At 35.2% G+C, this 15668-nt stretch overlaps 1 non-coding gene across 1 annotated transcript; it reads right to left on the bottom strand.

Moving 5' to 3' along the window:
* Positions 1–2583: 2583 nt before the first annotated feature.
* LOC121218846 (small nucleolar RNA R71) lies at positions 2584–2690 on the bottom strand. The gene has a single exon (XR_005915322.1). It is a non-coding gene; the product is annotated as a small nucleolar RNA R71 (small nucleolar RNA).
* Between the last annotated feature and the right edge of the window lie 12978 nt (positions 2691–15668).

Genomic DNA, 15668 nt, shown 5'->3' on the forward strand with positions numbered 1-15668 from the left:
AGATAGTACTCAAATTGGAGTTAGACTTAATCGTAATAAATTAGTATGAAATTGAGCTGTTGAGATAATCCTAATGAACATAGTAAAAGTTTCGTATACGAGGTTATGCGTTGATGCCTGGGAACACAGAAATTTACACATTTTTACATACCCTTTTTAACTTAAAATCATATAGTTTCGATAAAATTCTTGTCAAAAAAATAATTAATTTTTACAAAATAATTAAAGTACACTTAAAATATGAGTATGTTGAATTTTAGTTAATTTTATAATTAGTTTTGATGAACTTTGGTTATTTTCGACAGATTTCCACAAATGGCTAAAATTGGCTCGGCAGACACTGCTAGAAGCGCAAAACCGAGAAGCAATTTGAAGTATTGAGGCGAACTAAATTTCAGCCTAAGACAGTCCAAAATTATATGTATTAATTCATAATATAATTAATTTTAATTTATATCCAATTTAATTTGGGTTAATAAATTATTATTAATTAATTATGAAAAAGTGGTCCAGTTCAAGTGAACCGAACCGACCAAGAAATGGAAAGCCCAAAAATCGTTCCAAAAGTTGACCCAAATCAGCTTATTAGCTGATTATTTAAGCTTGCAAAGAGGCCCTTGAAGACTTGTTCAAGTTGCATTCAAACCCCTCTACAATTGGTGGCTTTATAGATTTGCCCCAAGCATAAATTAGCAAAGTTGAAACTATTAACCTTGCCACATGTGTGGTCGGCCAAGGGAGGGCTCTTTGGCTGATAAATTTAGCTATTTTTAGCAGCCCTTCTCAACTATAAAAACCCCCTTTGGCTGGTCATTTTAGAAACACACCTTAAGCATTCACATATTTCCTCTCTTCTCTTAACTTTCTCTCTTCTTTTCCATTCCAAAATTCCCTTGCTCTCTTGCCGATTTCTCCTCTTGGGAAAAGGGCATGCGTCAGATATTTGGAGCAGCAATTAAGTGTTCATAGCAGCCTTGGTCGACGAGGACAACGGAGAAAGAAGAATGGAGAAACTAGTCAAGCCATGGAAAAACTCCGGATTTGATTCTTGTTCCCTATCTTTTTAAATTTTATTGTTGTTATGCTGGACATATCTATGAATATTTATGTTGTTGGAATGGTTACTTTAATCAATTTAGCTTGAATTTAATTCGTGTTAGGTTGATTGCATTTCATTTGTTAAAATTATTAAAATTTTGTTATGTTGTTATAGGCCTCGGTAAGACGCTTGATTAAGTAAAATCATGACTAAGTTATTCTTGAATTACAATTGTTAGGTAACTAATGAATTAATTATTTAAACGGATTGAAATTGTAATTAATGGACACAGTACTTAATCAGTGCATGTTTAATCATCTAAGGTAGCTGAGGGTTAGATTAGCAATGGTATCTGACGATACATTTGCCTTGCATAACTTGCAAGATTATTGTGGTTAAACTATTTCAAGGTAAGGATTATGTGCAATAACATATTTGCCTATTAAGATTTGTTTAATCAGTTTAATTGACATAGGGATATAGTCAAGACATAAATGGATTTTGGTAGGTGAGTATGTTCATAAGTTAGTAAATTACCAAGTTGCCGTGAACTTATTCGTAGCAATAGAAACATGAGTTTAATAATTCTAAGTTAAGAAATGTAGTTAATCTAACACAATTATGTCATCTTGATTAAAATCGTATTTTGAAATTGTGCATTTGAGATTTTTTTATTTAGTTCACTTAGTTTACAATCTTAGTTTTTAATCACCCTCTTCAAACAAAATATTTTTCTTCACCAAAGTGTTTTAAATAACATTTATAAATAATTCTTTTCACAGTCCCTGTGGGTACGATAAATTGACATTTACTTGTCACTTTGTTACTTGTTGCGATTGTGTACACTTGCATATTTCCGTCGTTCCAAGTTTTTGACGCCATTGCCGGGGACTGTGTTTTAAAAAAGTCATTGTTTTTGATGTTGTTAGTTTTGCATCTTAATTTATTTTTCTGTTTAAATTTTAACTTAGTTAAGTTTTCTGCGATATTCAAGTGTTTATAAGTATTGACTGAGTCATCGATTTACTCCCTGTAGACCCTGAGATTGAACGAACTGTTCGACAGCGAAGAAGACAAGAAATTTAGAGAAGGATGAAGAGATAAACTCTGAAAATCTGAATCAAGGAAATGGAGCAAACCATGCTGAAAATCCTATCCTTATTGCTGATAATAGGGATAGAGCTTTGAGACAGTATGTTGTGCCAGTATTTCATGATCTTAATCCGGGTATGAGAAGACCCAAAATTGAGGCACAACAGTTCAAGTTGAAGCCAGTCATGTTCCATATGCTTCAGACAGTGGGCCAATTCAGTGGTATGCCTATCGAAGATCCTCACCTACACTTAAGACTACTTATGGAGGTGAACAATTCTTTAAAGTTAGCTAGAGTACCTGAAGATGCATTACAATTGAAGCTATTCCCATATTCACTAAGGGACAGAGCTGGAGCTTGGTTGAACTCATTACCACCAAACTCAATTTCAACATGGCAAGAGTTAGCAAAAAAATTCCTTATGAAGTATTTCCTGCCTAGCAAGAATGCTAAGTTGAGGAACGAGATCACTGCTTTCCAACAAATGGATGATGAGTCATTGTATGAGGTATGAGAAAGGTACAAAGAATTATTATAGAAGTGCCTTCATCATGGAATCCCACATTGCATATAACTTGAGACATTTTATAATGGTCTCAATGCTCACACGAGGATGGTAGTGGATGCTTATGCTAATGGTGCCCTCCTTTCTAAGTCTTATAATGAGGCTTATGAAATCATTGAAAGAATTTCCAGAAATAATTATCAATGGCCAACCAATCGAGTAGCGTCAAGAAGATGAGTCACTAGAATACATGAAGTAGACGCTCTTACTTCACTCACATCTCAAGTATCATCAATATCCTCAATGTTAAAAAATCTTACTATTAGTGGGTGTAATAGTTTTGCAGCATAGCTACTGAATCAATTTGAAAATGTAGCCTGTGTTTATTGTGGGGAAGGACATTTATTCGAAGAATGTCCATCGAACCCAGAATCAGTGTATTACATGGGTAACCAGAAGCAAAATCGAGGAAGGCAAGGGCTGCAATAAAATTTCTATAACCCATCATGGCGAAACCACCTGAATTTTTCCTATAGTAACCAAAGGGCAGGAACCAGTAACAATTATGTCCAACCTAGATCGACCCAGCCACCTAGTTTTTCCCAATAAGCTGAGAAACCAACCCAAGCTGAACCATCCAATATCCTAGAGAATCTATTGAAGGCATACATGGCGAAAAATGATGCCTCTCTAAGGAATTTGGAGAATGAAGTGGGCCAACTTGCAACTGAACTCAGAAATCAACCACAAGGTGCTTTACCTAGTGATACGGAGAATCCGAGGAATCCAGGGAAGGAGCATTGTAAAGCGCTAATATTGAGGAGCGAAAAGACTTTAGAGCCCAATTCCGTCGAAGTTGAGAAGGAGCCAGCTGGCGCTCAAGACTCAGAGGAAGTTCAACTGAGTGTTTAAATTCTAGTTTCACCGGAAATTGAATCTGTAAAATCTGACAAGGTAACTTTTGAACTAGCTAATTCTGATCAACTAATAACTCCGTTAGATACAGAATTTCCACAAAAAACGAATCAACCAGTTCCAGTAAAGAAACCTCCACCACCCTACCCTCAAAGACTTCAGAAGCAGAAGCAGAAAATTCAATTCAAGAAGTTCCTAGAAGTACTCAAGCAACTTCATATCAACATCTCGTTTGTTGAAGCACTTGAACAAATGCCGAACTACATAAATTCATGAAGGATATCCTGTCTAAAAAATGAAGGCTTGGAGAATTTGAGACGGTAGCCCTAATGAAGGAATGCAGTGCATATCTATAAGATAAACTACCCCCAAAAATTAAAGGATCCTGGATGTTTTACCATACCTTGCAATATTGGAGCAACATATTGTGGTAAGGCACTATGTCACTTGGGTGCGAGTATCAACTAGATGCCCATGTCAATATTTAGGAAGTTGGGGATTGGTGAAGTTAGACCTACTACAGTTACACTTCAATTAGCAGATCGATCTTTAGTATATCCAGAAGGAAAAATCGAGGATGAATTGGTACGTGTAGACAAATTTATCTTTCCTGCTGACTTTGTGATTCTAGACTTTGAAGCAGAGAAAGAGGTGCCAATCATCCTAGGAAGACCATTCTTAGCAACCGGAAGGACCCTTATTGATGTGCAAAAGGGAGAGCTTACTATACGTGTTCAGGATGATCAGGTAACATTTAACTTTTTCAAGTCCATGCGATTTCCTGACACAATTGATGATTGTTCTGCAGTGTTCGATTTAGAGGATTTAATCGTGGAGGAGGATGAATACTTAGCTTTGTTAGAAGCTAATCAAAGGGGATTTAATCTGCAATCCCGCTTTGAATCTTTGGAGTTTGAAAAAAGGGATTATGCCCAACCAAAAGTGTCAATCGAGGAGCCACCTAAATTAGAACTGAAGGTACTTCCCTCACATTTGAAATATGTTTATTTAGGTAACTCTTCTACTCTTCCTGTGATTGTTTCAGCAGAATTAACAACTAAGCAAGAAGAGAAAATCATTCTGGTGTTGAAACAATTCAAGAAGGCTATCGGATGGACCATAGCCGATATTCGCGGAATTAGTCCATCTGTATGCATGCATAAGATTATCTTAGAAGATGGCGAAAAAGGGACGATTGATGGACAACGAAGACTGAACCCTATCATGAAGGACGTAGTCAAGAAAGAAATCATCAAGTGGTTAGATGTGGGTATAATTTATCCCGTCTTAGATAGTTCATAGGTAAGTCTAGTCCAGTGTGTGCCAATGAAAGGAGGTATCACGGTCATTGAAAACGAGAATAACGAGTTGATACTAACTAGAAAGGTTAGAGGATGGAGAATTTGCATCGATTACCGGAAGTTGAACAAGGCAACTAGGAAAGATCACTTTCCTTTGCCATTTTTGGACCAGATGCTAGATAGACTCGCAGGGCGAGACTACTACTATTTTCTCGATGGATACTCGAGGTATAGCCAGATTACAGTAGCACTGAAAGGTCAGCATAAGACAACATTCACCTGCCCGTATGATACATTTGCATTTAGGCGCATGCCATTTGGTTTATGTAATGCACCTGCTACATTTCAAAGATGTATGATGTCTATTTTTACTGACATGGTTGAGAAATATTTGGAAGTTTCTATGGATGATTTTTCAGTATTCGGAGATACATATGATGATTGCCTAGCCAATCTAGCCAAGGTACTAAGGCGATGCGAAGAAAAAAACCTTATACTTAACTGGGAAAAGTGACATTTCATGGTACGAGAAGGTATTATTCTAGGGCATCGGATAACATGACATGTCGAGGTAGATAAAGCAAAGGTAGATGTTATTGAGAAACTCCCACCTCTAATATCTATAAAGGGTGTTAGGAGCTTTTTGGGCCACGCCGGTTTCTATCGAAGATTCATCAATACTTCTCCAAAGTTGCTAAGCCCTTATGCAAATTATTGGAGAAGGACACACCGTTTAAATTTGATGAGGAGTGCTTAAGAGCTTTCAACGATTTGAAGAGTCGGTTAGTCTCGACACCCATAATAGTCACACCAGACTGGAATTTTCCATTTGACTTGATGTGTGACGCAAGTGACTTCGCGATCGGAGCTGTAATGGGTCAGCGAAGGAACAAATTTTTTCATCCCATCTACTATGCGAGTCAGACTCTGACAGGAAGTCAACTGAATTACACAATAACAGAAAAAGAGTTTCTTGCTATTGTGTTTGCTTTTGACAAGTTTTGATCTTATCTTGTAGGTACCAAAGTGACTATTTATATGGACCACTCGGCAATTAAGTATTTACTTGCCAAGAAAGAAGCTAATCCGAGACTGATCCGATGGGTACTTCTACTTCAAGAGTTCAATCTAGAAAACCATGTAGTAGACCACTTCTCCAGATTGGAGTTACAAGAAAGAGAACTCTCCTCTTATACCAATTCAAGAGACATTTCCAGATAAGCACATACTGAAAGTAAATCATGCTCGTAATACCCATTGGTTTGCTGATATTGCAAACTTTTTAGCTTGTGGTTTGATGTTGATTGATAAGAAGACGTATCAGTAAAAGAAAAAGTTTCTTCACAATGTGAAGTACTATTTCTGGGAAGAACCGTATTTGTTTAAAAAGTGTACAGATCAAAAGATCAGGAGATGCCTGGCAGAAGATGAAGTACATAAGATTTTATACCATTGTCACTTAGCTTCAAGTGGGGGATACTTCGGAGGTACACGTACTACAGCTAAAAAACATGTGTTCCATCATCAGTGATGAAGGGTCCCATTTTGTGAACAAGTGGTTGAAATGGTTATTAGATAAACATCGAGTGAAACACAAGGTCGCTACATCTTACCATCCGCAGACGAATGAGCAAGCTAAACTAGCTAACAAGGAGATCAAAGGCATACTTGAGAACGTAGTTTGTCCAAACCGAAGAGATTGGTCCAAAAAACTGGATGATGCTTTATGGGCTTCTAGGACAATATACAAGACACCTTTAGTGATGTCACCCTATAGGTTAGTCTTTGGGAAAGCCTGCCATCTACCCTTGGAATTAGAACACAAAGCTTATTGGGCTCTCCAATGACTCAACTTGGATCTTAAAAGTGCCAAAGAGAAACGAATGTTTCAACTTAACGAGTTAGAAGAATTCTGAATGTCTTTATACGAGAATGCCAAATTACTTAAGGAGAGACTCAAGAAATGGCATGGCAAGCACATTCGAGTTTGAGAATTTGAAACAGGTCAGCAACTCTTGTTATTCAATTCCAGATTAAGGTTCTTTCCAGGTAAGTTAAAATCACGTTGGTTCGATCCATTTATGATTCATCGAGTCTATCCATATGGAGTTGTTGAACTTCAAGGTAAGGGAGGTAATTTTCGAGTTAATGTTCAACGCTTGAAGCATTACTGGGGAGATAAAATTGAACGAAAGCAAATCTCGTTCATTTTATCAGGTATTTAATTTTTCTTGTTCTTCTGTTTGAATAAATGATTTAGGGTATATTTTCGGGATTAGTATGTTTAAATAAATTCTATCTAGGAGATTGGAACTTAAGCAGGACCGCTTATGACCTCTCCAATCTTTCCTGGGAATTGATTTTAACATAATTTCCCAAGAAATTATTCCCTAAATGACAAAATAAATTTTTAGTTTTTCAAATAAAAGCGTCAATTTTGATCCAAGTCTTATGTTGCAACTCAATTTTGAATTTTCATTAAGTCTAGGAACTTAATTGAATTATTTTTAAAAATTTGGTTGCTCTTTTTTATAAATATTAAAAATTAGATGCCTCTTTTTGTAAATATTTTCAAAAAGCATCTAGAATAAATGTTTTTAGTTCAAAAAAAAGAAAAGAAAAGATGATAATTATTAATATATAATTATATCCATTATAATATATATTAATTATTATAAGCTTTATTTAGAGTTAGAAAATAAATTAATAACAAATAATAATTCCCTAGCCACAGCAATATTTAAGTTTTTGTCTTAATAAATTAATAGCAAATAATAATTTAATATGCATTATATTAATTATTAATTGTTATTTACTTTGAGTAGAATTAGAACTTAGAACTTAGAATTTTTAAGAATTCTACTCTCGCTCCTACTCCTTTAACCATAAATTCCACCCATCTATTCTTATTTTTTTTCATTCATACACCATTCCCTCTAAAAACACCAAAGGCCTTAAGTGCTGAAACCTCCTAACAATTCCCTAGCCACAACATCGCCCAGCTGATTGGTCAGCAGCACCCAGTGCACGCCCACACCAGACCTGCACAACGATCCGCACGCTGCTCACATCCATCCCGTGCTGTGCGCTGCTACCTTGCATACCCGAGTGGCACACCACCCTTTCACCTATCCTTAGCCAAAAAACCCTCAACCTATTTTAATTTGCCATCTTTTGATTCAAAATTATTTTTCTTAAGAGCTCTTAATTTTTACAAAAAACAGGTGGTAAGACCAATTTTTCTCCTAAATTTTAATTTAATTATATAATTTTTAAATTTATTGAATTATTAATATTTTATATTAATTAAATTTTTGAGAAAATAATTTTTACCATCTTATGATCAGGTTAATCATGCCTCGCAAGAGAACTCGTGCATATGGCCAAATTGACGAATCATAAAATAAGTTTCACTGTGAAGAAGCCAAAGCAAGATATGTAACGCCCCAAAATTTCTAATTTCTTTATTGTGAAAATATGACACAAATATCTGTCAGCTTCAGTGATTAAGTGTTCTGGGTGCGTGTAAGAAGTCCCAAGTTCAAGCCTTACTTGTGCAGATTTTGGTATTTTTATAAATAAAGCATTAACCTTGTGCAAAGGGCTTAAGTTTAATTGTTAGTAAGTTTATATCAAAATGGGTCTGCTGGTTTGGTGGTTAAGTGGAGTGTTGGAGGCCCTGTGTTCAATTCTTTGTGATGGCGTGGAGACAGTATTTTTGCTCCAATTTCGGCTAAGAGTTATGTTGGGGCAAAATTCTGAATAGTTGTTTTCTAGTGGGTTAATAGGGAGTGATTTTAGGAGATAATTGGGGAGAGGTTATCAGAAAATAATCTGATTATCTTTTTGTTGCAAAAAAAAATAGAGTTTTGGTTTTCTCTCCAATTCCCCAAACTTTTTCCGACGTTTTCTTATTCTTCTTCTTTCTCTCCTCTGCCGATTCTTTCCCCTAGTTACTGTCTAAATTTTCATTATTTTTTCCCCTTCTATTTCTTTCTTTTTTTCCAATTGATTCGGTTGTTTATCATTGGTTGCACGTTTTCGGTAAGTAACGGTTTTGTCTATTGTTAATCGTTCTTGGTTAATCTCTAAAAGGGGGATTCCTTTTTGGTGTTTAGGAGTTAATCAAGGGGCTGGTGGTTTTGAATCGACGCTGTGATTGTACGAAGTCATGGTTACTCAAGCGAGGTAAGGGTTTTGTTAGGTTTTTAGTCGAGTTCCTTCCAAAATTGGTTGATTAAAAATTAATTAAGTGATTAATCTGGAGATATGTTGATTGATTTTTAGGTTCTGGAGGCTTAGGAGTGCTTACGCTTCAGAAACGATACCACGTGTGTAACCAAAATGTAGAAAATAGGATTCGATGAAAAGCCGAAATTGCTTGCTGTCGAGTAATAAGAGAAATAAGAGAAAATGATGCGAAAAAAATTGTAGAGAAAGGAAATAAAGGTGTTATAAACTTGTAAATCAACATTTTGCACTAAAATAGTTTTGGATAGCAAAAGTAGTCTAAATTTGAAAAATAATAAAAAATAGTGGAAATTGAGTTAGAGGTTAAATAAAATATGAAATTAAATTTTATTGAGTCTAGTTTTTCATGGAAGAAACAATGTAAGCAATGGAATTGTAAATTATGAGATATAATAAAGTTTGTCAGACAAGGTTAGAATGATTTCGGGATCCCCTGTTTTGACTTTGGAAAATCATCAAAAATTGTAAACCTACTGTAAGGTTGCATGGGTCCCCCAAGTCAACTGTAAACCTACTGTAAGGTCAGTAAGCACTACTTAGACCCCTAAATGTGTGAAATTGACTGAATGATATTTGCACTGAGCATGTTAATATCTGAATTGAATATATATATTGAAATTACATAATAGCATATCATCCATGGTATGTTGCATTACATTGGGTTGGGGGTTGTTATTCGGGGGAAGTGTACTGAAAGGCTTTAAGCATAATTTACTGGCAGCTCAGCTGCAAACTACTGTTTTGTGTCGCATTCGGTACTACTTGGAGTGTAGGGATGGGTGGGTTGATTATATCCCTACATGGAGTGGAGGGTTGGACGGAGATGGTGTGTAGAGGCTGGTTGGGTAGGATTTTGCTACTGCATAACTATTACTGCTAGTGATACTGTGATGGGGTAAGGCCCTACTGCATTTTTGACACTGTACTGAGATGGGCTAAGGCCCAAACTGTCACTGATACAGAAAAGGGCTTAGGCCCAAGACTGTTCAACTGTGCACTGTGAATACTGATTGTTTGTTTGTTTATGCGGGATTACATACTGACTCACCCTTTTTGTTTAATGTGCACAGGTAATCCCCAGACTTAGACGGATCGGTGCGACAGAGGACTCAACGGTGACCACAGTAATTTTTGGACTTCATGGTTTTCAATTTACGATTTATGATTTGATTATTATTGATTATTTGGGTTGTAACTTAAGGACCCTCTGGGACTTTGGTTTAAAATTTGGTTTTTTATTTATTTATTTTACTTTATGGATTTATACTTGCTAGTCGTAGGAAATTCGATTTTCAAAAAGTTAAAGTATTTTCTAAACGCATGATCAATTAGACTATTTTATTAAAGCTTCCGCAACGAGGGATGTTTCAAAACAAATGTTTTAAATGAATAAAGATGATTTCCTAAGTTCTAACAAAGGTTTACTAAAGGTAATAACATGGAATGTGTTCATCGTAACAACGAGGTTTCAAAAACACTATCGTGTGACATTGCCAGATACGACCATAACATCTAGGCTTTATTTGGGGTGTTACAAGATACGAGAGTATCTTCAAGAATCAACAGATGCATCCAAAGAAATGTTTCACATTGAAAGAAGGCAACTATATTGGTTTTATGGCGCGTATTCGTCAGGTCGCTGAAACTCTCAATTGGGATTTGTTTTGTGAGAAGAGACCTAGTGTGGATGAGGAGTTAGTATGCGAATTCTATGCGAATATAACCTCAAGCGAGTTGACGAAAGTTTCAGTTCATAGAATCAAGGTACCAATAACTTCAAACACTATTAATGAGTTCTTTAAATTGCCTGATTTCGAAAACGATGGATATTCCTCCTTGATGAGCAATATAGAGTCTGAACATTTGCGAGAAATTCTAGAGGAACTTACAGTTCCAAGTTCTAAGTGGACTGTGTCAAAGCAAGGAATCCACACTTATCAAAGAGAATATTTGACACTACTCACAAAGGTATGGTTCTACTTCATCCAATTCAGCCTTATGCCTAACTCACATGGGACTAGAATCTCATTAGAGCAAATGGTCTTATTGTACTCGATTTTAACTAGGAAGACGATTGATGTGGGAAAATATCCTGAGGGAAATGCGGAATTGTGCTATTAGATGTTCACGTTCTGGCCCAGCTTCCTTTACAAAAACAATTCTGTAATTGAAATCTAAAATTCTTGCAAACGTAAAGAAGATAGGCTATAGCCAGGGCACAATCACAGATTGGGACCTCTATCGAATAGCTGGAGACTCCGTTCTATAGCAACGAGTTGAAGAAAGTGAGGATCCTGAAAAAGGAGAAGAAAAAGATCCCATAGAGATCGAGCCAGTACAATCGGTTGAAGTCCCTGATAAGGTGGAACCAATGGAACCAGAAGCTAGACCTGATATCGAGACTTCAATGTTCAGAGCTCAATCGCCTCTCCCAGATCTTTGAGATGAGCTGTCAAAGTTAATGGACATAATGAAACATATGTAGTGGCAGCAACAAGCTTACTAGAAATACTCAAAAATAAGGGATGACTCGATGAGAAGTGCTCTTACGAAAATTTACAATGACCCATTTATTTTTGTGCCTGAGTTTCCAGATTACATATTTGAACCATGGATCCCATTATCAAAAAAGAGTGAAGCGATTCATGAAAAGACAATAATAATGGAGCAAAAGATGAGTCGAATTCAGAAGGATCTGCAAATAAATAAATGGGGGATCTCGACTTTATTTTATTTATATTATTAAGTTATTTTAGGATAAAGTTAATTAGGAATTTTTGTATAATAAAACAAGAGATGGAAATCATTAATAAAATTGAACAAATCACGAAGTATAAAGTGTGGAAATAGATATATACATGTCTAGGACTGGATTTAGAAAGAGCTTAGTAGTTAAGCAGTCAAATTGACTCACCTCCTCTTTTCTAGAATCCTACCTGGTGTATAGTATCTATTCACTTTAAACAATGAGAACGTTGTTCATTTTAAGTAGGGGACCGAAAAATTAAAATTATTTCTACTCAGAATAAATAGTTCTTTTAATTATGATTAGGTTATATTTTGTTCAATAATTTGAAATTTTGTTAAGTATGCTAAAACTCAGTATAAATAAAGTTCTATTATTTCAATAAATTGTTATGTTAGTTGAATAATGATATAAATGTATTTTTAATAAAGCATGCAAATCATACATAAAATTTTTAGTTCCTAAAGAAAGATAGGCATGCATGAAAGTTTAAGTCTCTAGAATTGACTTAGTAGTTTCTTGAGGCGAAATCCTAGGAAGCATGGAATGTTGAAAATGATTTAGGCAACTCTTGTTTGGACCAGTTGAGCCTTTCAAGCCAACCTTGATGAAATTTTATCCTTTGAAACCCAACTTTGATACTATATGACCTAATTTTATTTGAACCCTTGCAATATTTAACCATCACTTCTCTCTTAATTATCTTTAAATTGTCCCAAACACTAGACTCAGTACTATTCAGAATATTCTTTGAAAATAAGTTTAGGGAAGTTGAAAGAAGTATCAAATGCTCTAAAAATTGTAGTACATACAATAAAATGCTTAAAAAAAGAGCACGTGTACTTGAAAGAAAATAGATGTACAAAGGGGCATGTGAAAGCAAAGTAAGTTGGTTTATTGAGGGAAATTACTCCAAAGGTCCGATTGAAGCTGAGTCTCGGGTTTAAAAGCCTAAATTTATCTATCTTTTACCTACCTCTAGCCTAGCTACGTTACAACCTTTTTAAAGACCTATTGATTCAAGTTTTTTATGCTACCTACATTAGTGGAAAGAAATTGCTATGTTCAACATATGAAGGCATAAGTTAAACTTAATGATTGCAGCTTAATATTGAATAAGGAAATAAAATAAAATTGGTAAGGGTTAACATATCTTATTAAGGAAGCATTTAGTCTAATTGTGCTATCATAATAGTTGTTGAGATTAATTTGAACGATATGTATACTTAAGTAGCATATGTTGGAACGTCGGCACCCCTACGACGCAGCGGAAAAATAAAACATCCGGCGATCCTAACCATGGATCCATGTGTGAGGAACGAATCGGAGTGAAATAAAGGTTTCAAAATTACCGAATCTTTATTTTGAGTAGACAGTGACGCCTCGGCAATGAGTAATCTAATCTACTATCGAACCAAGTCGCAATCTATCGTGACTCCAGGCTCTACGTAATCTACCCAGTTGACAATGAACGGAATGAATCTCCAAAACTGTTTTGGAGAAGACTTTGCTTTTATGGCTAATAGACACACCAAGCAAAGAAAATCGGGATTTTATATATATATTTAGGGTTTTTAGAAATTAAATAAATATAACAATGTTTTTAAACCGAAAATTATAATTACATTAATTATAATAATGATTTCGGTAAACTATATATTTATTTGAATTTATATACGACCAAATTCATGTTCTCATTATGCGTACAACAACCTTGTACATATAATGTATTCGATATTTGATTACCCAATTAAATTAATTCTATAATTAATTTGATTCAAGCGACAACCAAACACAATACCAACTATGTTTTATTCCGTTCATTTCAACTACAGGGTGGGACCCTGTAGGTTCTTGTAACGTTAGTAGTAATACTAGAACGATTCCAATCTTACAAACAATGAGTGAAACCTGGCAATGCATCATTGCTACCTAAGTCACAAGAAATCATGATTCGATATAACCTTTTTATGATTAACCTTTCAAGGAATAATTCTTAAGTCCTTTATCTCTGGATTGGACACAAGTCATGGAATAGTCACACTTGCATAGTCCACTCCATGTTCCTTGATATCTTTAGTAGACTATGATATACAAATAAGTATGACATCTCATATCAACTTATTTGAGCATGGCCATTCATTTTCTAGTCTCACTCAATCAAGTGGCCTAAGATATTACTCCCATTATGTAGGAGGGACTTATCCTATATCGATCAACCATATCCCTCTACATAGATCATGGTATATCCAACATCAGCCTTTATAGAACAACCAGTTACAGTGTATGTTTGGCTGTATCAAAATATACAACTCACGATGTTGGGAGTATGATGATCTCAAGTCTGAGGATCATATACATATTAATCACTATGAGTAATGTTGTGAAAATTACATAATAATCCAAGAAACATACTCATAACGGGTCAGTCCAATATGTTGTTCTCTAACACGCATATTCATGCATCGATTTTGACATTCCATATCAATGACAACTCTTTATCATCAATCAACTACATTTTAGTCTTAATGCATTATTGTTGTCCTAGCCAACAATAATACTTGACTAAGGACCTTTTAAGAATAACCATATTATTCTCAGGACATTATTATAAACAGTTTATTTATACACATAGAAAAGAAACTGAAATAATAATGGTAAGGCCTTATAATAATAAACATGATAAATCAAGTATGTTATTACAACCATCTCATGATTGATCTTTGGGCATACTCTAACATAGAGGTGTCCATGGGCCGGGCGGCCCAACCCGACTCGACGGCCCGCCTGAAATATGGGAGGTTTCGGGTAAAAATATAGGCCCAAAATATGGGTTTGGCCAAAAAACAAGGCCCGTTTAGAAAATGGGCCAGGCCTCGGGCACCACTTTTTGTTTTTGAGCATAAGTATATTAAATTCATAATTCTTGGAAGAATGTTATTTTGAAGAAATTATTCAAAGGTGTTTTTTGAGTAATTCTTTTTAATTTGTACATTACTCAGGACGAGCAATGAATTAAGTTTGGGGGTGTGGAAACGCAAAAATTTACACATTTTTACATACCCTTTTTAACTTAAAATCATACAGTTTTGATAAAATCCTTGTCGAAAAAATAATTAATTTTTACAAAATAATTAAAATGCACTTAAAATATGAAAATTTTTAATTTTAGTTAATTTTATAATTAATTTTGATAAATTTTGGTTATTTTCGATAGATTTGCAAAAAGAGCGAAAAATGGCTCGGCAGACACTGCTAGAAGCACAAAACTGAGAAGCAATTTGAAGTATCGAGGCGAACTAAATTTCAGCCTAAGACGGACCAAAATTATATGTATTAATTCATAATATAATTAATTTAATTTATATCCAATTAAATTAGGGTTAATAAATTATTATTAATTAATTATGAAAAAGTGGTCTAGTTGAACTGAACCGAGTGAACCAAACCGACCAAGAAATGGACAGCCCAAAAACCGTCCCAAGAGCTGACCCAAATCAACTTATTATCTGATTATTTAAGATTGCAAATAGGCCCTTGAAGACTTGTTCAAGTTGCATTCAAACCCCTCCACAATTGGTGGCTTTATAGATTTGCCCCAAGCCTAAATTAGCAAAGTTGAAACTATCCACCTTGCGAAGGGAGGGCTCTTTGGCTGATAATTTAGTTATTTTTAGCAGCCCTCATCAGCTATAATAACTCCCTTAGGTTGGTCATTTTAGAAACACACCTCAAGCACTCACATCTTCCTCTCTTCTCTCCACTTTCTCTCTTCTTTTCCATTCCAAAATTCCCTTTCTCTCTTGCCGATTTCTCCT

The sequence above is a fragment of the Gossypium hirsutum genome, chromosome D06, assembly GCF_007990345.1.
Source record: "Gossypium hirsutum isolate 1008001.06 chromosome D06, Gossypium_hirsutum_v2.1, whole genome shotgun sequence".
NCBI classification, from domain to species: Eukaryota; Viridiplantae; Streptophyta; class Magnoliopsida; order Malvales; family Malvaceae; genus Gossypium; species Gossypium hirsutum.